The 22,937-nt window shown below is 38.3% G+C and overlaps 1 long non-coding RNA gene across 5 annotated transcripts in view; it reads right to left on the bottom strand.

The window, feature by feature from the left end:
* Positions 1-22,937, bottom strand: part of Gm31828 — a 110,896-nt gene that overhangs the window by 83,227 nt on the left and 4,732 nt on the right. The gene's annotated exons all lie outside the window — the stretch shown is intronic.

Genomic DNA, 22,937 nt, shown 5'->3' on the forward strand with positions numbered 1-22,937 from the left:
ATCACCCAAATGGCTCACTCACTGAAAGAGTCCTGGTTCCACTCTAAAATCTCAAGGGCCAGGTTTCCACCATCTGCCTTTTCAGCATTGCAGTCTTCCAAGCTCTTCCCTGCCTGATCTGCTGTACTCTGCTTCTATCAGGCTAGACCTTTTCTAGCTCAAGATTTTATAACATATTCTTTCCTATTTTAGCCAGAAGAAATTACCCATGAACTAAGAATGACACTGCCACATTTATTACAGCAATAGCCTACCTCAGGGTACCAGATTTTGGTCTTAGTTGCCTTCTTATTGCTATGATAAAGTACTCTGACGAAAATAACTTTATGGGAGAAAAAGTTTCCTTTGGCTCATATTTTAAGATAAGCTCCATCATGAGCAAATCAAGGCAGCTGGAGGTTTTGAAGCAGCTGTTCATACCAAATCTCCAAAAGAAAAAAAGAGAGACTGATAAATTCATAATAGAATATAGCTTGCTTTCTCCTCTTTTATAATCTAGAATCCAATTCCTAAAGAAACAGTTACATGCACATAGTAGCAATAGGTCCCAATATTTAATATTAATATTTGATGAAATTATTATTATTGATTCTATCAACAACCACACGTTATAACCTCCATGAAAAACTACAAATATACCACATTTTCTGTATTCATTCCTCTGTTGAGGGACATCTGGGTTCTTTTCAGCTTCTGGGTATTATAAATAAGGCTGCTATGAACATAGTGAAGCATGTGTCCTTATTACCAGTTGGAACATCTTCTGGATATATGCCCAGGAGAGGTATTGCTGGCTCTTCCGGTACACAATGGAGTACTACTCAGCTATTAAAAAGAATGAATTTATGAAATTCTTGGGCAAATGGATGTATATGGAGGATATCATCCTGAGTGAGGTAACCCAACCACAAAAGAACTCACTTGATATGCACTCACTGATAAGTGGATATTAGCCCAGAAACTAAGATTACCTAAGATACAATTTGCAAAACACAAGAAAAAGGAAGACCAACGTGTGGATACTTCATTCCTCCTTAGAATAGGGAACAAAATACCTATGGAAGGAATTACAGAGACAAACTGTGGAACTAAGACAAAAGGATGGACCATTCAGAGAATACCCCACCCGGGGATCCATCCCATAATCAGCCACCAAACCCAGACACTATTGCATATGCCAGCAAGATTTCGCTGAAAGGACCCTGATATAGCTGTCTCCTGTGAGGCTATGCCAGTGCCTGGCAAATACAGAAGTGGAAACTCACAGTCATCTATTGGATGGAACGCAGGGCCCCAAATGGAGGAGCTAGAGAAAGTACCCAAGGAGCTAAAGGGGTCTACAACCCAATAGGTTGAACAACGATATGAACTAACAAGTACCCCCAGAGCTCATGTCTCTCGCTGCATAGGTATCAGAATATGACCTAGTTGGCCATCATTGGGAGGAGAGGCCCCTTGGTCTTGCAAACTTTATATGTCCCAGTACAGGGGAATACCATGGCCAAAAAGCAGGAGTGGGTAGGTTGGGGAGAAGTGTTGTGGGAGGGTACAGGGAACTTTGGGATAGCATTTGAAATGTAAATAAAGGTATTTTATATTATTTGTGACTATTGAGAAGGACGTTGTTTCCCTAATTTCTTTCTCAGCCTGTTTATCCTTTGTGTACAGAAAGGTCATTGATTTGTTTGAGTTAATTTTATATCCAGCTACTTCACTGAAGCTGTTTATCAGGCTTAGGAGTTCTCTGGTGGAATTTTTAGGGTCACTTATATATATACTATCATAGCATCTGCAAAAAGTGATATTTTGACTTCTTCCTTTCCAATTTGTATCCCCTTGATCTCCTTTTGTTGTCTAATTGCTCTGGCTAGGACTTCAAGTACAATGTTGAATAGGTAGGGAGAGAGTGGACAGCTTGTCTAGTCCCTGATTTTAGTGGGATTGTTTCCAGCTTCTCACCAGTTACTTTGATGTTGGCTACTGGTTTGCTATAGATTGCTTTTATCATGTTTAGGTATGGGCCTTGAATTCCTGATCTTTCCAAGACTTTTATCATGAATGGGTGTTGTATTTTGTCAAATGCTTTCTCCGCATCTAATGAGATGATCATGTTGTTTTTTTTTTCTTTGAGTTTGTTTATATACTGGATATTGTTGATGGATGTCCATATATTGAACCATCCCTGCATCCCTGGGATGAAACCTACTTGGTCAGGATGGATGATTGTTGGCGTGACTCTAATTAAGGAAGTGAAAGATCTGTATGATAAGAATTTCATGTCTCTGAAAAAAGAAATTAAAGAAGATCTCAGAAGATGGAAAGATCTCCCATACTCATGGATTGGCAGGATCAATATAGTAAAAATGGCTATCTTGGCAAAAGCAATCTACAGATTCAATGCAATCCCCATCAAAATTCCAACTCAATTCTTCAACGAATTAGAAAGAACAATCGGCAAATTCATCTGGAATAACAAAAAACCTATGATTGCAAAAACTATTCTCAAGGATAAAAGAACCTCTGGTGGAATCACCATGCCTGACCTAAAGCTGTACCACAGAGCAATTGTGATAAAAACTGCATGGTACTGGTATAGTGACAGACAAGTAGAACAATGGAACAGAATTGAAGACCCAGAGATGAACCCACACACCTATGGTCATTTGATCTTTGACAAGGGAGCTAAAACCATCCAGTGGAAAAAAAGACAGCATTTTCAACAAATGGTGCTGGCACAACTGGTTGTTATCATGTAGAAGAATGCAAATTGAACCATTCCTATCTCCTTGTACTAAGGTCAAATCTAAGTGGATTAAGGAACTCCACATAAAATCAGTGACACTGAAACTTATAGAGGAGAAAGTAGGGAAAAGCCTTGAAGATATGGGTACAGGGGAAAAATTCCTGAATAGAACAGCAATGGCTTGTGCTGTAAGATGTAGAATCGATAAATGGGACCTCACAGAGTTGCAAAGCTTCTGCAAGGCAAAAGACACCGTCAATAAGACAAAAAGGCCACCAACAGATTGGGAAAGGATCTTTACCTATCCTAAATCAGATAGGGGACTCATATCCAATATATATAAAGAACTCAAGAAGGTAGACTCCAGGAAATCAAATAACCCCATTAAAAAATGGGGCTCAGAGCTGAACAAAGAATTCTCACCTGAGGAATACGGAATGGCAGAGAAGCACCTGAAAATATGTTCAACATCCTTAATCATCAGGGAAATGCAAATCAAAACAACCCTGAGTTTCCACCTCACACTACTCAGAATGGCTAAGATCAAAAATTCAGGTGACATGACAGCTGATGCTGCCAAGAATGTGGAGAAAGAGGAACACTCCTCCATTGTTGGTGGGATTGCAAGCTTGTACAATCACTCTGGAAATCAGTCTGGTGGTTCCTCAGAAAATTGGACAAAGTACTACCAGAGGATCCCGAAATACCTCTCCTGGGCATATATCCAGAAGATGTTCCAACCAGTTAGAAGGACACATGTTCCACTATGTTCATAGCAACCTTATTTATAATAGCCAGAAGCTGGAAAGAACCCAGATGCCCCTCAACAGAGGATTGGATACAGAAAATGTAGTACATTTACACAATGGAGTACTACTCAGCTATTAAAAAGAATGAATTTATGAAATTCCTAGGCAAATGGATGGACCTGGAGGACTTCATCCTGAGTGAGGTAACACAATCCCAAAGGAACTCACACAATATGTACTCACTGATAATTGGATATTAGCCCAGAAACTTAGGATACCCAAGATATAAGATACAATTTGCTAAACACATGAAACTCAAGAAGAAGGAAGACCAAAGTATGGACACTTTACCCTTTCTTAGAATTGGGAACAAAACACCCATGGAAGGAGTTACAGAGACAAAGTTTGGAGCTGTGACAAAAGGATGGACCATCTAGAGACTGCCATATCCAGGGTTCCATCCCATAATCACCTTCCAAATGCTGACACCATTGCATACACTAGCAAGATTTTGCTGAAAGGACCCAGATATAGCTGTCTCATGTGAGACTATGCCGGTGCCTAGCGAACACAGAAGTGGATGCTCACAGTCAGCTATTGGATGGATCACAGGGCCCCAGATGGAGGAGCTAGAGAAAGTACCCAAGGAGCTAAAGGGATCTGCAACCCTATAGGTGGAACAACATTATGAACTAATCAGTACCCTGGAGCTCTTGACTCTAGCTGCATATGTATCAAAGATGGCCTAGTCGGCCATCACTGAAAAGAGAGGCCCATTGGACTTGTGAACTTTATATGCCCCAATTTGACAGGGGAAAGCCAGGGCCAAAAAGTGGGAGTGGGTTGGTAGGTGAGTGGGTGGGTGGGTATGGGGGACTTTTGGGATAGCATTGGAAATGTAAATGAGGAAAATACCTAATAAAAATAATAAAAAAAGAAATGTAAATAAAGAAAATATCTAGTAAAAAAAGAAAAGAAAAAAAACTACAAATATAGGTTTACAAGCACCAATACATTGATTTTGTTGTATTTTGGTGTAGGACATCCGTTATCATTGAATCTATACTTAAAAAAGTTCAAAGACAATTATACACTTTGGAATTCTGTAGCAATCCTAGTATTAAAACTCTGGGGCAGGAGGAACAGAAGAAAACAAAGAAAAAAAAACAAAAGAAAAAAATTACTTATACTATTTTCGATTTTATTTTGCCCCTTCACAATGCCCAATGTATTCATAGTAATTCTAAGAAAAGTATAAGATATAATACATTTTATTATGGAAAGTCAGAAAAATTGAGTTGGTCTTAGGAAAAAAACATAATCCTTTCAAAAATGAACTTGTTCATATTAAATATATGCAATGTAATGTTTGCCGAATTTTCTTTTCTTTGGGTGGCAAGTACTAAATCAACTTAAATATTGCACTCTACCTATATTTATATCATCAAAGAGCAACGTTATGGTTTCTCATTTCAGCCTATTTTCCTATTTTTCATTTATGGGGTTGGTTACCATTATCGTGCTGATGTAATTAATAAGAAAAGAGAAACTCTTCTGGAGCCTTCAATCATTTAAGGGCTATTCAGTCTTATTACATCCTTGACAGAAGAAAATAAAATCTATGATGAAAATGAGAATTACACCCTCATCTAAACTAATTTAACTATGGTATTTAAATATCACTGATCACCTCATTAGCCCTCCCTGACAGGTTCTTCTCAGCACATAGATGATGGACTCAGCTTTATAGTATTCTGCCTAACTATTCAGACACTGCTGACAGAAAGAAAGATGTGGGAGATTCTTTCTGAGGTGTCTTGTATGACCTGCATATTAACCCTGGCTACTTTCATGTTCTCTGAAAGGATTCTTCCCTTCAATCTGTGCTGCCACGGTCTCTCGTTGTTTTCATCTTCAGTTTTAATCACTGCTCAAATTCTCCCTAACCTGGTTATCAACAAGCAGCAATGTCAGGAAAAGACTCATACAAGCATGTGTTACTTTGTGGTCTGTGCATGTATTCTTCTAAGCATGCTTAGAGGGGATGATTTAAGGAATTGCTTGAAAGCGTGGAAAGGTTCCTTTTCCAGTGTTCAAGAGATCGTAGGGATCCAGATTAATTGATTCTGTTGGTCCTCCTCAAGATTGCTCTTCTCCTGAGCTTCTTTCAGACTTCCCTAATTCAACAACAGGGGTCAGCTGCTTCTGTCCATTGGTTGGGTGCAAATATCTGCATCTGACTCTTTTAGCTGCTTGATGGGTCTTTTGGAGGGTAGTCATGATAGATCCCTTTTAACAGATAGCATACACCAGCTGATATGAGGCCCCCAACACACATAGAGTAGAGGACTTCCAGGTCTGTGTTCATTGAGAGATGATGCACCTAACCCTCAAGAGACTGGAGGCCTCAGACAGTTTAGAAGTCAGGTGAGGCTGGGGCTAGGGTCATCCACATGGAGTCAGGGTTGTGTGGGGAGGAGGTGCTGGATGTGCAGCAATTGGATGGTAGAAAGGGTTGGGGAATGGGATATGAAGTGTAAAAAATAAATTAAAAATAAAATAAAATTAAAAAATAAATAAATAGCCAGGCATGGTGGCTCACACCTTTAATCCCAGCACTCAGGAGGCAGAGGCAGGCAGATTTCTGAGTTCCAGGCCAGCCTGGTCTACAAAGTGAGTTCCAGGACAGCCAAGGCTATACAGAGAAACCCTGTCTCAAAAAAACAAAACAAAACAAAACAAAACAAAACAAAACAAAAACAAAAAATGAATGAATAAATAAATAAATAAATAAATAAATAAATAAAAAAGGGAAAAAAGGAAAAGGTTCCTTTTCCCTTAAAAGAGTGACACTCCACCTTATTCTACCTAGATGACATTTTATAAGTCAAACAAACAGTTCTCTTCATTTAAAGATTCCTGACAAATATGCATTTTTTGTGACTTTCTTGGGTATCCTTTCAAGACAATTGTGTTTTGCTGCACATTCTGTCCTATATGTGACAGCATGTCTTTTGCTGCATTGAATTGACCTTGTTTAAAAAATCATTAGAGTTTTATAAAGACAAGGTCTAATCACCATGTTAGATAATGTCTACATTGTCCATTTTCTCACAGTAACTATGATATTGAGATTAGAGATTATACAAAAAATAATACAAAGTAAAATTGTACATAATATAAAACAGCTTTCATGTTATTCTCTTTGTGGGGACCTTGGACCAGCTCATTACGGTGTTGCTCTTCTTTCATGCACTTATGTAACAGAGTGCATCCATGGTCGGTGGTTTTGAACATGTAATAACATGCTACCCAACACTGTTTGAAACTGAAGTATTTTGTCAGTAAATTTACTGTCTTAAGGAAAAATAACACTAATAACACTTTTCTTTCTTGTATAGAGGAGAGGAGTGGATGTGCTTCTCCTTTCTGAACAGTGACCTTAAAATCAGAGCTTGCTGTGACACACGATTGATATAGCGCTGAAGCCTTGGACTGACTCTCTCTACTTTCAGATCTGTCAAATTCCATCACCCTTACATGTTTGTAGGCTTTACACATAAACATATGAAAAGCAAAAAGCAAGTTACCGCGGCACAACATGATAAGCCCAGCACTTAGGAGGCCGAGGCAGCAGAATTGCAAGTTCAAAATCAGTGTTAACTACATAGTGATATTCTGCCTCAAAAACAAGCTCTAACAAACAAACAGTTTTAAATATTGTCCCTATGGCTTCCCATACAGTAGTTTCATTATAAAGTATATCTCACCATACTATCTATTTTTTTTTCTTTTCTCACTGTCTTTTGAGGCATAAATACAGGCTGACTAACTTCATTGGCTTTATATTCCTAAGATCTGACAAAGGCTGTACACTTAATATACAGTAAACATGGTGGAATTAAAGTAACTGGCTCAGTAATGGGTATTAAGGTGTTATTGTATTATTAAATTTCAGCATTTCCTCTACTATTAAATAATAAAGAAAAAAATCTCACAATGACATATTTTGTTCAGGGAAGGTAGCACTTTGTAGTAAACAACATTACATCACAATTTCCTGGGGAAAAGCACACCAATTCTCCAGTGTAAAATTGTCAACCCTGAAAATGTACATACATGTAACATTATTGTTGCAGGACATTTGATCATACGGTGAACCCTAAGATTGTGTTATTTACTGGAAAAATGTTTTTATTTGTGTGGTTCAGCCTTAGCATACACCTTCCAAGAGCTTTCTGTTTATTGTAAATAGGATTAAATAAAGTCAGCCATAGGTCAAGAGGCAGAGCAAGCATCCAGTTGACAGGGAGTGAACATATGATTATTAAGAAAAATACATAGAGTAATAGGGACTCAGGTGAATGGACAGATACAGAGGAAGTAGAAGCTGGGACATTCAATTTGAAGGAGGTGTTTGAGAAGACATGTGAGAGGGGAATTCCTTCTGGGTCCTCAACTGAAAAGGAAGGGCAGCTGGGTGCTTTCTCTGCCTTTCTGTGCTAGCAAGTTCACCCCAGCATCTGACCCCAGCATCTGACTCCTGAGTCTTCATTGACAAAATCAACAGTTGAAATTTTGTTAAAAAAAAAACATATGGATGGGTCAGGTTATGTGTAGGAATATACATATTTTTTCCTTAAATATATGGACTATAGGATAGAATTTGGAGGGAGAAAAGGGATGTGACAAATGTAATCCCACAGATTTTATAAAAGTTAAAAGAAAAAAAGTCTTACTGTATCTTTACAAGAAGACAGTTTTAAACAGTTTTTAATGTTTATAGAGGGAATGTTAGTGCTATTAAAAGAGCAAACCACCACAAGTCCCACCCCAGTGATTTACACATCTGTTTATGTGATAGTCTTGCAACTTACAGAGTCTGTTTACCTGAAAGCTAATCATAGCTGCTGAGATGGAGGTTGTGAAATGAACTTCAGAGCTTTCTTGAAATTCATAGCTGTATAATAGCAAGACTGAGTAAAGAGAAACATTTCTTACTCTGCCTCCCACATTTTACATCCTTTGATCAATGATCTTAGGCTTCAGGTGCAGACAGTATTTGGAGTTTCAACGGAACAGCTTGCTCTGCAGTCTTTGGTCCTCTCAGTTTCTCTATGTGATGTGAAATTCACACATGTGCCTTTCCTGGTTTGGGTCCTTTCTTTCAAGTCCTCTGATCAGTACACATAAGTAGATATCAAGGGTTGGAGGAAGTAATAGGAGATGCACTGCACAGAGTCTTCAGAAGGGCTGTTTTCCCCAGACAGGGGCCAATAGTAAAGACTGAGAATTGCAGAACTCTGCATGGATGACTCTTTAGAGGACAATGGAGAGAGTGCCTATATATGTTTCCCAAGTGAGAACCCATCCAGATGGCAAGCATGAAAGTTTGCTCTTCCTCCTCAAAACCCTGAGTTTCCTTCAGAGGAGAATTACACTTCTTAGAATGAGAACTATCAATAATTAGAGTTACATGGACGTTTTAGAATTAAATTTGTACAAGGAATTTATGTGTCGATATATATGTTATATGAATGCATTATTTCAATGTCATAGTTTGAAGAAGAAATGCACATTTTCTACTATGAGCAAAGTTTGAACATTAAAAAGAACCCCTGTACTAGAATAAAATATGGACTCTTTTAACTAGAAGCAGTAACTTAGAACTCTAAAGATGTCAACACAGGCCCAGGTATAGCACAGATTAGAACAGATGACACGACATAGCAGTGATCCACACTGCAGAAATCTACTTGGCACTTATCTCTATTAATGAAAATTGCTGATCAGTGCTCATACTTGCAATTTGTATGTAGCAAATTATATTCATAGTCAGGACGTGACTACCTCTGTTTAGTCATTTTGAAATTGAATTGGTTTTAATCCATTTGCTTAGAAAATTAAGATGAAAACAAATGAAAATTTCAAATGTACATGAAAAATGATCATGCATATAATTTCATGAATTGAATTAGAATCAACAATCAAAAGAACAAACTATATTTATATGGTACAGAAAGAAGATTAAGTTTAGGCTAACATAGATGAGTCTAATATATTATTTCATTTGTACTAAATTATGAGCAAAAGAATAGACAGTGATACAGTGGTAAAAATAAAGATAACAGTTATTAGGAGTGAGAGGTGACTAATAAAACCTATAAAACCTGTGACAGGGGTCTATGTTACCATAGTGATGGTTTCTTTTATCTGGATTCCAGTTAAATTGTTGCCATAACTTTGAAAATATGTATCATGTAATTGAGTTTTATGTATCTCTTTAGTTATTGTTTGGGGGAATCCTGATGCCCTTTCTCTGAAGGCATGACAGTTCTGGAACTCACTATGTAGACTAGACTGTCCTCAGACTCACAGAAACCCTCCTGACTCTGCCTTCTGAGTGCTGGAATTTAAAGTTCAAAACAAACAAACAAATAAACTAAGAAACAAGTCACTAGTATAGAAACAGGTGGGAAGACACTTTCTTTCATCAAGTGCGTCATTTATTATTGTAGTTCAAAACACTCCTTTAAACCGGGATGGAAATGGAAAGGAGCCTGAGGAAAAGAAGGTCCAGTGACAGGCCCAAAGTGGGATCCATCTCAAGGGGAGGTCCCAAGGCCTGACACTATTACTTAGGCTATGGAGAGCTCACAAAAAGAAATCTATCATGACTGCCCTCCGAAAGCCCCAACAATCAGCTGAAAGAACCAGATGCAGATATTTGCACCCAACCAATGGACAAAAGTAGCTCACCCCTGCTGTTGAATTAGGGAAGGCTGAAAGAAGCAGAGGAGAAGGGCGATCATGCAGGAGGACCGTCAGTCTCAATCAATCTGGACCCCCGAGATCTCCCACACACTGGACCACCAAACAGTCAGTATACACCACCTGGTATGAGGCCTCCAATACACATATAGTAGAGGACTGCCAGGTTTGTGTTCATTCAGAGATGATGCACCTAACCCTCAAGAGACTGAAGGCCCAGGGAGTTTAGAGGTCAGGTGGGCAGGGGGAACTTCCATGTAGAGACTGGGGGGTGTGGGGGTAGGATATGGAGCAGTTGGAGGGTGGATGGGGGTGCACAGAGTAGAATATCTAGTGTAAAAAAGAAATTAAAAATAAGATAAAATTACAAAAAACAAAAAACAAAATTCTCTAATCCTAAGTATACTGAAACATCGCACATGCTGCTTTGGCTCACCTTGTCCTCCCAGCTCGAATCATCTTCCTTTACTTTGCCCAACAGAAAACCTACTCAATTGAAAGAGCTTACTACTCCATTGTGTAGATGTACCACATTTTCTGTATCCATTGCTCTGTTGCGGGGAATCTGGGTTCTTTCCAGCTTCTGGCTATTATAAATAAGGCTGCTATGAACATAGTGGAGCATGTGTCCTTCTTACCAGTTGGGGCACCTTCTGGATATATGCCCAGGAGGTATTGCAGGATCCTCCGGTAGTACTATGTCCAATTTTCTGAGGAACCGCCAGACTGATTTCCAGAGTGGTTGTACAAGCCTGCAATCCCACCAACAATGGAGGAGTGTTCCTCTTTCTCCACATCCACGCCAGCATCTGCTGTCGGATGGATCACAGGGCTCCCAATGGAGGAGCTAGAGAAAGTACCCAAGGAGCTAAAGGGATCTGCAACCCTATAGGTGGAACAACATTATGATCTAACCAGTACCCCGGAGCTCTTGACTCCAGCTGCATATGTGTCAAAAGATGGCCTAGTCGGCCATCACTGGAAAGAGAGGCCCATTGGACTTGCAAACTTTATATGCCCCAGTACAGGGGAACGCCAGGGCCAAAAAGGGGGAGTGGGTGGGTAGGGGAGTGGGGGTGGGTGGGTATGGGGAACTTTTGGTATAGCATTGGAAATGTAAATGAGCTAAATACCTAATAAAAAATGGAAAGAAAAAAAAAAAAAAAGAAAGAGCTTACTACACTGTCGTTCGGGACTAAAGACCTCCTAAATCTCTGTGAACATCTCTACATATTCCTACATATCTCTACATAGCTTCATGTACCTGCCCCTTATAGTCTATGTGTTTGTTTAACCTTTTTCTTTTCTCTAAACTTCAAGGTTTCTTGAATCAGTGGCTGTTATCTTTCTAATTCTACAGAAAGACTTAGAATAGTGCCTGCCCTTCAACAGGAGCGATAATCTTTGTCAATATTTGTAGGACCAAGTTGACATTCATACTAATTTTAGCTATAATATCTTTATAACTCATATCAGTGTTAGGATCTACATTAAATTTAGGTCATCTTTGCAACTCCTCAGAAGGTCGTGTTCTTTATCACACTTTATCACAGTGTCAGGGAAAAATGAGTGGTTAGCGTGTCAGTCTTCAAGAACAGAAGGGTTGCTTCTGCTCTGTTTTGTTTTTATTGTTCCTGTTTGTTTTTCTGTCTTTTGGTGGATTATTTTTTGTTTTGTTTTGAATGCAAATGGATGTCCCAAGGAGGTTAAATTGAATTTTGAGTGATTCTCATTCTTCCTCACGCCCACGACTCCTTCATTTATCTCTTCTCTCTCCTCCCTCTGCCTCCCTCTTCTCATTCTCTCTCATTCTTCTCACTCTCCTCTAATTATTATGTTGCTGTTTTTTGGTTTTTGTTTTTGTTTTTTTGGTCTGGTCCTGGGAAGAAAAAAACATCAGAAGCTAGTAATAAGATTAAAAGGTAAAATGAGGAGGTGCTTCTTGTATTGCACAGGTCTGAGGAAGCTGTAATGCAGTTTCCAAATAGAAACAGGGGTTTCACTGACCACAACTCCTCACTTCAAATTAGAGGGCAGGCTGTCTCTCCTTCAGGGAGTCATACCTAATTTATCCCCTCCTCCTTTCCTCCCTCTTTGCCTCCCTCCCTCCCTCCCTTCCTCACACCTACCCTGGTTCCATCCTTTCCTTCCTTCCTCCTTCCCTCCCCCTTCCTCTTCCCCCAGTCCTCCTCCTTCTCTTTCTCCTCCTCTTCTTCAATTAAAGTCCCTCTTCTCTGTAGTCACTTAAATCAAGAAAGTTTTTCATATTTTCCCACCTGCTACCTGTTTTCCACATTATTTTGCTTGAAAAAAATAAATCAACTAGAAACAAATCTTAAGAAGAAACTTCAAATTGCAGCAGTTTTAAGAGAATGTTTTCTTCCTGGCTGTAAGGATGTTTGCTTTTGCAAACATTGAAGCTATACTATTTTTCTCATACAAGTCTTATTCATTGTTTATGGCAATATTGCTTATGGCTCAAAAATAACTCTCTTCAAAGAAATCTAAGTAAAAAGAAAAGATCAACCAAAACAAAACATAGTTATCCTCTGTCCCACTCATAGATTGAAGCTGCATTAATTAAATATGCTTTTTTGTGGTTACAAATCTTCCTGTGCCATGCTGGATGTAAAATAAATAAATAAATAAATGGCCTTTTCTTTGTATTACTCCCACAGATTCTTTAAGACTTCCGCTTGTGCCTTAGAGAAGCCTCATGGAAAAATACTTCAAAATGCCATTTATTGAAGATTGAAGCTAGTATTGAGAAAAATACATCAATGGTCTTGGAAAACAAAATAAAACAAAACAAAAAATAACCTTTTAAAAGAAATCTAACATACCTAACTAGATACATACACACACACACACACACACACACACACACACAGAGAGAGAGAGAGAGAGAGAGAGAGAGAGAGCAAAACGGTTAAGAAAAACAGGATTACATTACAGCATCAAATATTTTACTTTAAACATAAAAACATCTGTTAATCTTCTTAATAGGGTGAATATTTTACTTTATTAAGCTAATGACTTTTAAAGTAATTTGCAATTTAAACATCCCTCTATCTAGTGGCTAATTCATGGTGTAGTCTTCAGCATTAATTCTCAGTTTTATTAATAGAACATTGTTCTGTTTCAAGCAACAGACACAAAATGGTACACCATTCTCTTGAGTCCCAGTAAGAGAGAAACAGCTAGTCTAGAAAGATGTAGTTTGGGTTTAGGATCTTTCACAGTGCTCTATTTTCTTCTAGTCCCTCCATGTTCATCATGATACTCATTTTTGGAGACCAAAGAACAATAACCTGGTAAAAGAAAGAGGCTGCCTTTCCTGTTGTATAGTTCTCCAGATAGCCAAAAGGTGGTTTTATAGTTAATGTTTGTTGCTTTCATGAAGTATCACACTTGATCTAGTCAATTTCTAAAAGAAAGAGTTTCTTTGTGCTTCTGTTTCCAAATGAGTTGTCCTTAGGGGCAGAATACCTGAGATGAAACTCAGAGATAATATTTCCCTTTGCATTCAGTGAACAGAGAATGAACTGGATGTTGGGAAAGCTATAAATTTTCAAAGTCTGCCCCTCCCACCACCGACCCCAAGCCATACTTCCTCTTGTGAGGCTCCACATCCTGAAAGTTCTATAACTTCCCCAGACAGAACCATCAAGTGGTGACCAAGTGTTCAAATCCATAAGCCTACAGTGTAGGGTACATTTCTCATTCAAAACCCCACAGTGGAGTGAATGCATCATGGGTGGGAAACTTGGGGTTAACATTCTCACAACTACATTATTTATACATAATTTCTGCTCTCCTCTCTGGCTTTCAGCCAAATGTTATTACATTTGGCATTAGGCATGTGAAATTGTCCCACAGATCACAGACCATCTGTTAATTTTTAAACCCATTTTCTTCAAGTTCTATAGTTTCAATTATTTCTACTAGTAGGCCTCTGTGATGGTTAATTTTCATTTTTGAATTAAATGGTTTGAGAATCACTACCTTTGAATTGTGTCTCTGAGGGTATTTGGGAAAGTTGGCCCTTAGTGACAATAGAATTCCATGAAGTAGGGTACTGGACTGAACACCAAGAGGGATGTGAGTGGGAAACCACTCTTCTTCTTCTTTCTGATTCCTGCACAGACACAGTGTGAGTAGTTTCCTGCTTCCTACTCACATGCCTGTCCATTGAGGATGCTCTATATTCCCTTCAACTGTAACTCCAAATAACTCCGCCCTCTCCTAGGTAGCCCTTTGTCATGTGTTGCTTCACAGCAATGATGAAGCAATAGTCTCCACAAGTTAATTATCCATATACCATGTTTACTTTTCTTTTACTATCACAACATCTAGAAGTTTTAATGGGTTTTAAAAATGTATTCTATGTCATGACTTATGTTTTTGAAGACATGAATATAATTACAATTACTATCTTAAAACCTTGTCTATACATTTTAATACTTTCACCTGCTCTGAGATGACATGTTTCATCTTCCTTCTTAGTCATGAGCTTAGTAGTTTTGTTTACATAGCAACTATCCTACACTTTATTTTACTATTTGCTTTATTTGCTTTTTCTTATTGGGTATGGTATTATGTAATTTTAGTTCCACTATTACACAGTAATGTTTCCTATAAAATGCCTGGTACTTTCTTTAGACTCTTAGATTTTATTTGCTAGCTAGGACTCAGAGGGTTTATAGAAATAGCCTTGATATCAAAGAATATGCCTAGCCTTTTTACATATTGTTATGTAAAGTTTGGTTCATATAACTGTGTTTTTATGCAAGGAAATGGAGGAACAGTGGATATGGGGGAGGTGGAATGGGAGAGAGGACTGTGGGGAGAGGAGGCAGGGGAAGTTGCAGTTGAAGTTTATTATATGAGAGAACAATTAATAAACAAAATAAAACATAAAAAGAATTTATGATGATAGGATTATGTTTAAAACATTTATTAAATATATATGTAGACAAGGAATAGGTGGTTAAATATATGTTTTATTTCATTAAAAAAATCTAGTAACATGGCTACAAACTATTTTAATAACAACTAAACAATTGAACATATATGCTAATGTGTGCCACTAAACTGAAGGATTAATGACAATAGAGGGAAATATGATACTACTTTTATGTTTTTATTTTATACTGGTTCAGTAATTCTCAAAGCATGATCTCTGAATCAACAGTATGAATATTATGAAAGAAGACATAATTATATAAATGCTAGATCCCTGATGATACAAACATTAGAGGTGAAGTGGGCTACAAGAATTAGGAACCAAATAGCATCAACTTTTTGAACCTATCTAGTCACTGGAAGGGCATCAAGGGTCACATTGGCTGGGAGGTCAGAACAATGAGCAGAATGATCTACATGATGCATAGAGAGAAGACATCCCATGTGAAGAGAAACACAGGTAGAAAGGCACTGAGCCTGTTCTTGCTTAGTTTCAGTTGCTATGATAAAATACCCTGACATAAAGCATCTTACAGAAGGATAGGCATGTTTGGCAGGATCTTAGAACTTTCCAGGTAGTCAAGAGCAGAGAAGAAAAGGATGGATTCTTCCTTGCTTGCTCATTTGCTTTTTACTCAGGTAGTTTGTACCACTTTTATATAGTCCAGAGTTCAATTCATTAAATGGTACCACTATTATGTGTTAGCTTGCCTTGCATCATTTAGCTATCAAGAAAGTTATCTACAGAAATGCCAAAAGGTCAACTCGATGATAATTCTAATTCATCAGTTAGACTCTTCTAGGTGATTTCAAACTGTGTCAAGCTGACAACGAAGACTAAACATAGCAATATGTAAGTGATATTCAAATAATTTTATTATGTAATATGTTTAGGGTTATTTATATTATTTTTATTACTGAAAAAAGGTATCTGAGAACAATGGAGTTTCACTTCCTTTTTTAAAATATTTTTTATTACGTATTTTCCTCAATTACATTTCCAATGCTATCCCAAAAGTACCCCATACCCTACCCCCCACTCCCCTACCCACCTATTCCCACTTTTTGGCCCTGGCATTCCCCTGTACTGGGGCATATAAAGTTTGTGTGTCCAATGGGCCTCTCTTTCCAATGATGGCTGACTAGGCCATCTTTTGATACATATGCAGCTAGAGTCAAGAGCTCCTGGGTACTGGTTAGTTCATAATGTTGTTGCACTGGTTGCAGATCTCTTTAGCTCCTTGGATATTTTCTCTAGCTCCTCCATTGGGGGCCCTGTTATCTATCCAATAGCTGACTATGAGCATCCACTTGTTTGTTTGCTAGGCCCCGGCCTAGTCTCACAAGGGACAACTATATGAAACTGCAAAGCTTCTGCAAGGCAAAAGACACCGTCAATAAGACAAAAAGGCCACCAACAGATTGAGAAAGGATCATTACCTATCCTAAATCAGATAGGGGAGTAATATCCAATATATATAAAGAAGTCAAGAAGGTGGACTCCAGAAAATCAAATAATCCCATTAAAATATGGGGCTCAGAGCTAAACAAAGAATTCTCACCTGAGGAATACCAAATGGTTGAGAAGCAACTGAAAAAATGTTCAGCATTCTTAATCATCAGAGAAATGCAAATCAAAACAACCCTGAGATTCCATCTCACACCAGTCAGAATGGCTAATTTCAAAAATTCAGGTGACAGAAGATGCTGGCGAGGATGTTGAGAAAGAGGAACACTCCTCATTGTTGGTGGGATTGCAAGCTTGTACAACCACTCTGGAAATCAGTCTGGCGGTTCCTCAGAAAATTGGACATAGTACTACCGGAGGATCCTGCAATACCTCTCCTGGGCATATATCCAGAAGATGTCCCAACCGGTAAGAAGGACACATGCTCTACTATGTTCATAGCAGCCTTATTTATAATAGCCGAAAGCTAGAAAGAACCCAGATGCCCCTCAAAAGAGGAATGGATACAAAAAAATGTGGTACATTTACACAATGAAGTACTACCCAGCTATTAAAAGGAATGAATTTATGAAATTCCTAGGCAAATGTTTGGACCTGGAGGGCATCATCCTGAGTGAGGTAACACAATCACAAAAGAACTCAAATGAAATGTACTCACTGATAAGTGGATATTAGCCCAGAAACTTAGTATACCCTAGATATAGGATACAATTTGCAAAACACATGAAACTGAAGAAGAACGAAGACCAAAGTGTAGACACGTTGCCCCTTCTTAGAATTGGAAACAATCCCCCATGGAAGGAGTTACAGAGACAAAGTTTGGAGCTGAGACAAAAGGATGGACTATCTGGAGTTCCACTTCCAAGCCACAAAAATCAATGAAATTCCATTTGTTCCTAGAGACTTCATCAGACACAAAACAGAAAAAACCCACAAAACCAAACCAACCAACCAACCAACCAAAAACAACCCAAAATCCCCAAATCAACACTTCAATGATGTAAATTTTTTCTTTTCCTTTTTTTATTATTATTTTTCTTAGGTATTTTCTTCATTTACATTTCCAATGCTATCCAAAAGTCCCCCATACCCTCCCTCCCCAACTTCCCTACCCACACACTGCCAATTCTTGGCCCTGGCATTCCCCTGTAATGAGGCATATAAAGTTTGCAAGACCAATGGGTCTCTTTTTCCACTGATGACCAACTAGGCCATCTTCTGATACATATGCAGCTAGAGACACAAGCTCTGGGGGGTACTGGTTAGTTCATATTGTTGTTCCATCTATAAGGTTACAGAAAGCTTTAGCTCCTTGGGTACTTTCTCTAGCTCCTCCATTGAGGGCCCTGTGTTCCATCTAATGGCTGACTGTGACCATCCATGTCTGTGTTCGCTAGGGCCCGGCATAGCCTCACAAGAGACAGTTATATCAGGGTTCTTTCAGCAAAATCATGCTAGTGTATGCAATGGTGTCAGCGTTTGAAGGCTGATTATGAGATGGATCCCCGGGTATGGCAGTCTCTAGATGGTCCATCCTTTCATCTAAGCTCTAAACTTTATCTCTGTAACTCCTTCCATGGGTGTTTTGTTCCCAATTCTAAGAAGGGGCACAGTGTCTACACTTTGGTCTTCATTCTTGAGTTTCATGCGTTTAGCAAATTGTATCTTATATCTTGGGTATCCTAAGTTTTGGGCTAATATCCACTTATAAGTGAGTACAATTTTATGAGGTCCCATTTGTAGATTCTCGTTCTTACAGCACAAGTATGTTCTATTTGGGAAATTTTCCCCTGTGCCCATGTCTTCGAGGATTTTCCCTACTTTCTCCTCTATAAGTTTCACTGTCTCTGGTTTTAAGTGGAGTTCCTTGATCAACTTAGATTCGACCTTAGTACAAGGTTATAGGAATGCATCAATTCACATTCTTCTACATGATAACTGCCAGTTGTGCCAGCACCATTTGTTGAAAATGCTGTCTTTTTTTCCACTGGATGGTTTTAGCTCCCTTGTCAAAGATCAAGTGACCATAGGTGTGTGGGCATTTCTGGATTTTTAATTCAATTCCATTGGTCTACCTGTCTGTTGCTATACAGTACCATGCAGTTTTTATAACAATTGCTCTTTAGTACAGCTTTAGTTCAGGCATGATGATTCCACCAGCAGATTTTTTATCATTGAGAAGTTTTTGCTATCCTAGATTTTTTGTTATTCCAGATGAATTTGCAGATTGCCCTTTCTAATATGTTGAAGAATTGAGTTGGAATTTTGATGGGGATTGCATTGAATCTGTAGGTTGCTTTTGGCGAGATAGCCATTTTTACTATATTGATCCTGCCGATCCATGAGCATGGGAGATCTTTCCATCTTCTGACATCTTCTTTCATTTCTTTCTTCAGAGACTTGAAATTCTTATCATACAGATCTTTCACTTCCTTAGTTAGAGTCACACCAAGGTATTTTATATTATTTGTGACTATTGAGAAGGGTGTTGTTTCCTTAAATTCTTTTTCAGCCTGTTTATCATTTGTGTAGAAAAAGGCCATTGACTTGTTGGAGTTAATTTTATATCCAGCTACTTCATTGAAACTATTTATCAGGCTTAGGAGTTCTCTAGTGGAATTTTTAGGGTCACTCATATATACTATCATATCATCTGCAAAAAGTGATATTTTGACTTCTTCCTTTCCAATTTGTATCCCCTTGATCTCGTTTTGTTTTTGAATTGCTCTGGCTAGGACTTCCAGTACTATGTTGAATAAGTAGGGAGAAAGTGGGCAGCCTTTTCTAGTCCCTGATTTTAGTGGGATTGCTTCCAGCTTCTCACCATTTAGTTTGATGTTGGCTACTGGTTTGCTGTAGATTGCTTTTATCATGTTTAGGTATGTGCCTTGAATTCCTAATCTTGCCAAGACTTTTATCATAAATGGGTGTTTTATTTTGTCAAATGCTCTCTCCACATCTAATGAGATGATTATGTGGATTTTGTGTGAGTTTGTTTATATAATGGATTACGTTGATGGATTTCTGTATATTAAACCATCCCTGCATTCCTGGAATGAAACCTTCTTGGTCAAGATGGATGATTGTTTTGATCTGTTCTTGGATTCGGTTAGCCAGAATTTTATTGAGTATTTTTGCATCGATATTCATAAGGGAAATTGGTCTGAAGTTCTCTATCTTTGTTGGATCTTTCTGTGTTATAGGTATCAGAGTAATTGTGGCTTCATAGAATGAATTGGGTAGAGTACCTTCTGATTCTATTTTGTAGAACAGTTTGTGAAGAACTGGAATTAGATCTTCTTTGAATGTCTGATAGAACTCTGCACTAAACCCATCTGGTCCTGGCCTTTTTTTGGTTGGGAGACTATTAATGACTGCTTCTATTTCTTAAGCAGATATGGGACTGTTTAGATTGTTAACTTGATCCTGATTTAACTTTGGTACCTGCTATCTGTCTAGAAATTTGCCCAATTCATCCAGGTTTTCCAGTTTTGTTGAGTATAGCCTTTTGTAGAAGGATCTGATAGTGTTTTGGATTTCTTCAGGATCTGTTGTTATGTCTCCCTTTTCATTTCTGATTTTGTTAATTAGGATACTGTCCCTTTGTCCTCTAGTGATTCTGGCTAGAGGTATATCTATGTTGTTGATTTTCTCAAAGAACCAGCTCCTCCTTTGGTTGATTCTTTGAATAGTTCTTATTTCCACTTGGTTGATTTTGCCCCTGAGTTTGATTATTTCCTGCTGTCTACTCCTCTTGGGTGAATTTGCTTCCTTTTATTCTAGAGCTTTTAGGTGTGTTCTCAAGCTGCTTGTGTGTTCTCTCTCTAGTTTCTTTTTGGAGGCACTCAGAGCTATGAGTTTCCCTCTTTGCAATGCTTTCATTGTGTCCCATAGTTTTGGGTATGTTGTGGCTTCATTTTCATTAAACTCTAAAAAGTCTTTAATTTCTTTCTTTATTCCTTCCGTGACCAAGGTATCATTGAGAAGATTGTTGTTCAGTTTCCACATGAATGTTGGCTTTCTATTATTTATGTTGTTATTGAAGATCAGCCTTAGTCCATGGTGATCTGATAGGATGCATGGGATAATTTCAATATTTTTGTATCTGTTGAGGACTGTCTTGTGACCAATTATATGGTCCACTTTGGACCATGAGGTATATCCTTTTGTTTTAGGATAAAATGTTCTGTAGATATCAGTTAAATCCTTTGTTTCATAACTTCTGTTAGTTTCACTGTGTCCCTGTTTAGTTTCTGTTTCCATGATCTGTCCATTGATGAAAGTGGTGTGTTGAAGTCTCCCACTATTATTGTGTGAGGTGCAATGTGTGCTTTGAGCTCTACTAAAGTTTCTTTAATAAATGTGGCTGCCCTTGCATTGGAGCATAGATATTCATAATTGAGAGTTCTTTTTGGAAGATTTTACCTTTGAATAATATGAAGTGCCCTCCCCCTTGTCTTTTTTGATAACTTTGGGTTGGAAGTTGTTTTTATTAGATATTTGAATTGCTACTCCAGCTTGTTTCTTCAGACCATTTGCTTGGAAAATTGTTTTCCAGTCTTTCATTCTGAGGTAGTGTCTGTCTTTTTCCCTGAGATGGGTTTTCTGTAAGTAGCAAAATGTTGGGTCCTGTTTGTGTAGCCAGTCTGCTTGTCTATGTCTTTTTATTGGGATGTCTTTTTATTGGGAATTGAGTCCATTTATATTGAGAGATATTAAGGAAAAGTAATTGTTGTTCCTATTATTTTTGTTTTTAGAGTTGGCATTCTGTTCTTGTGGCTGTCTTCTTTTAGGTTTGTTGAGGGATTACATTCTTTCTTTTTCTAGGATGTGGTTTCTGACCTTGTATTGTTTTTTTTGTTTTTTTTTTCTGTTATTAGTCTTTGAAGGGCTGGATTCGTGTGGAAAGATAATGTGTGAATTTGGTTTTGTCATGGAATACTTTGGTTTCTTCATCTTTGTTAATTGAAAGTTTGACTGGGTATAGTATCCTGGGCTGGCATTTGTGTTCTCTCAGTGTCTGTATAACATCTGTTCAGGATTTTCTGGCTTTTATAGTCTCTGGTAAAAATCTGGTGTAATTCTCATAGGCCTGCCTTTATATGTTACTTGACATTTCTCCCTTACTGCTTTTAATATTCTATCTTTATTTAGTGCGTTTGTTGTTCTGATTATTATGTGTCAGGAGGAATTTCTTTTCTGGTCCAGTCTATTTGGAGTTCTGTAGGCTTCTTATATGTTCATGGGCTTCTCTTTCTTTAGGTTTGGGAAGTTTTCTTCTATAATTTTTGTTGAAGATATTTGCTGGCCCTTTAAGTTGAAAATCTTCATTCTCATCTACTCCTATTATCCGTACGTTTGGTCTTCTCATTGTGTCCTGGACTTCCTGGATGTTTTGACTTAGAATTTTCTTGTATTTTGCATTTTCTTTGATGGTTGTGCCGATGTTCTCTATGGAATCTTCTGCACCTGAGATTCTCTCTTCCATCTCTTGTATTCTGTTGCTGATGCTCGCATCTATGGTTCCAGATTTCTTTCCTGGGGTTTCTAACTCCAGCGTTGCCTCACTTTGGGTTTTCTTTATTGTGTCTACTTCCCTTTTTAGGTCTAGTATGATTTTGTTCTTTTCCATCACCTGCTTGGATATGTTTTCCTGTTTTGTTTTGTTTTTAAGGACTTCTACCTGTTTGTTTGTGTTTTCATGTTTTTCTTTAAGGACTTGTAACTCTTTAGCAGTGTTCTCCTGTATTTCTTTAAGTGAGTTATTAAAGTCCTTCTTGATGTCCTCTACCTCTATCATGAGATATGCTTTTAAATGTCGGTCTAGCTTTTTGGGTGTGTTAGGGTGCCCAGGACTGGCTGAGGTGGGAGTGCTGGGTTCTGATGATGGTGAGTGGCCTTAGTTTCTGTTAGTAAGATTCTTTCATTTGCCTTTTGCCATCTGGTAATCTCTGCAATTAGTTGTTATAGTTGTCTCTGGTTAGAGCTGGTTCCTCTCATGGTTCTGTTAGCCTCTATCATCGGATCTGGGAGACTAGCTCTCTCCTGAGTTTTAGTGGTTAGAGCACTGTCTGCAGGCAAGCTCTCCTCTTGTAGGGAAGGTGCACAGATATCTGGTATGTGGACCTGCCTCCTGGCAGAAGATGAAGGCCCGAAACAGGGCCTGTCCCAGAAGCTGTTAGGTTCTGTAGTCCACACTCTCACCTGCACAGACTAGTCTCAGAGGGATCTGGGAGCCAAG

Source organism: Mus musculus, chromosome 4 (assembly GCF_000001635.26).
Source record: "Mus musculus strain C57BL/6J chromosome 4, GRCm38.p6 C57BL/6J".
In the NCBI taxonomy this organism is placed as follows: domain Eukaryota; kingdom Metazoa; phylum Chordata; class Mammalia; order Rodentia; family Muridae; genus Mus; species Mus musculus.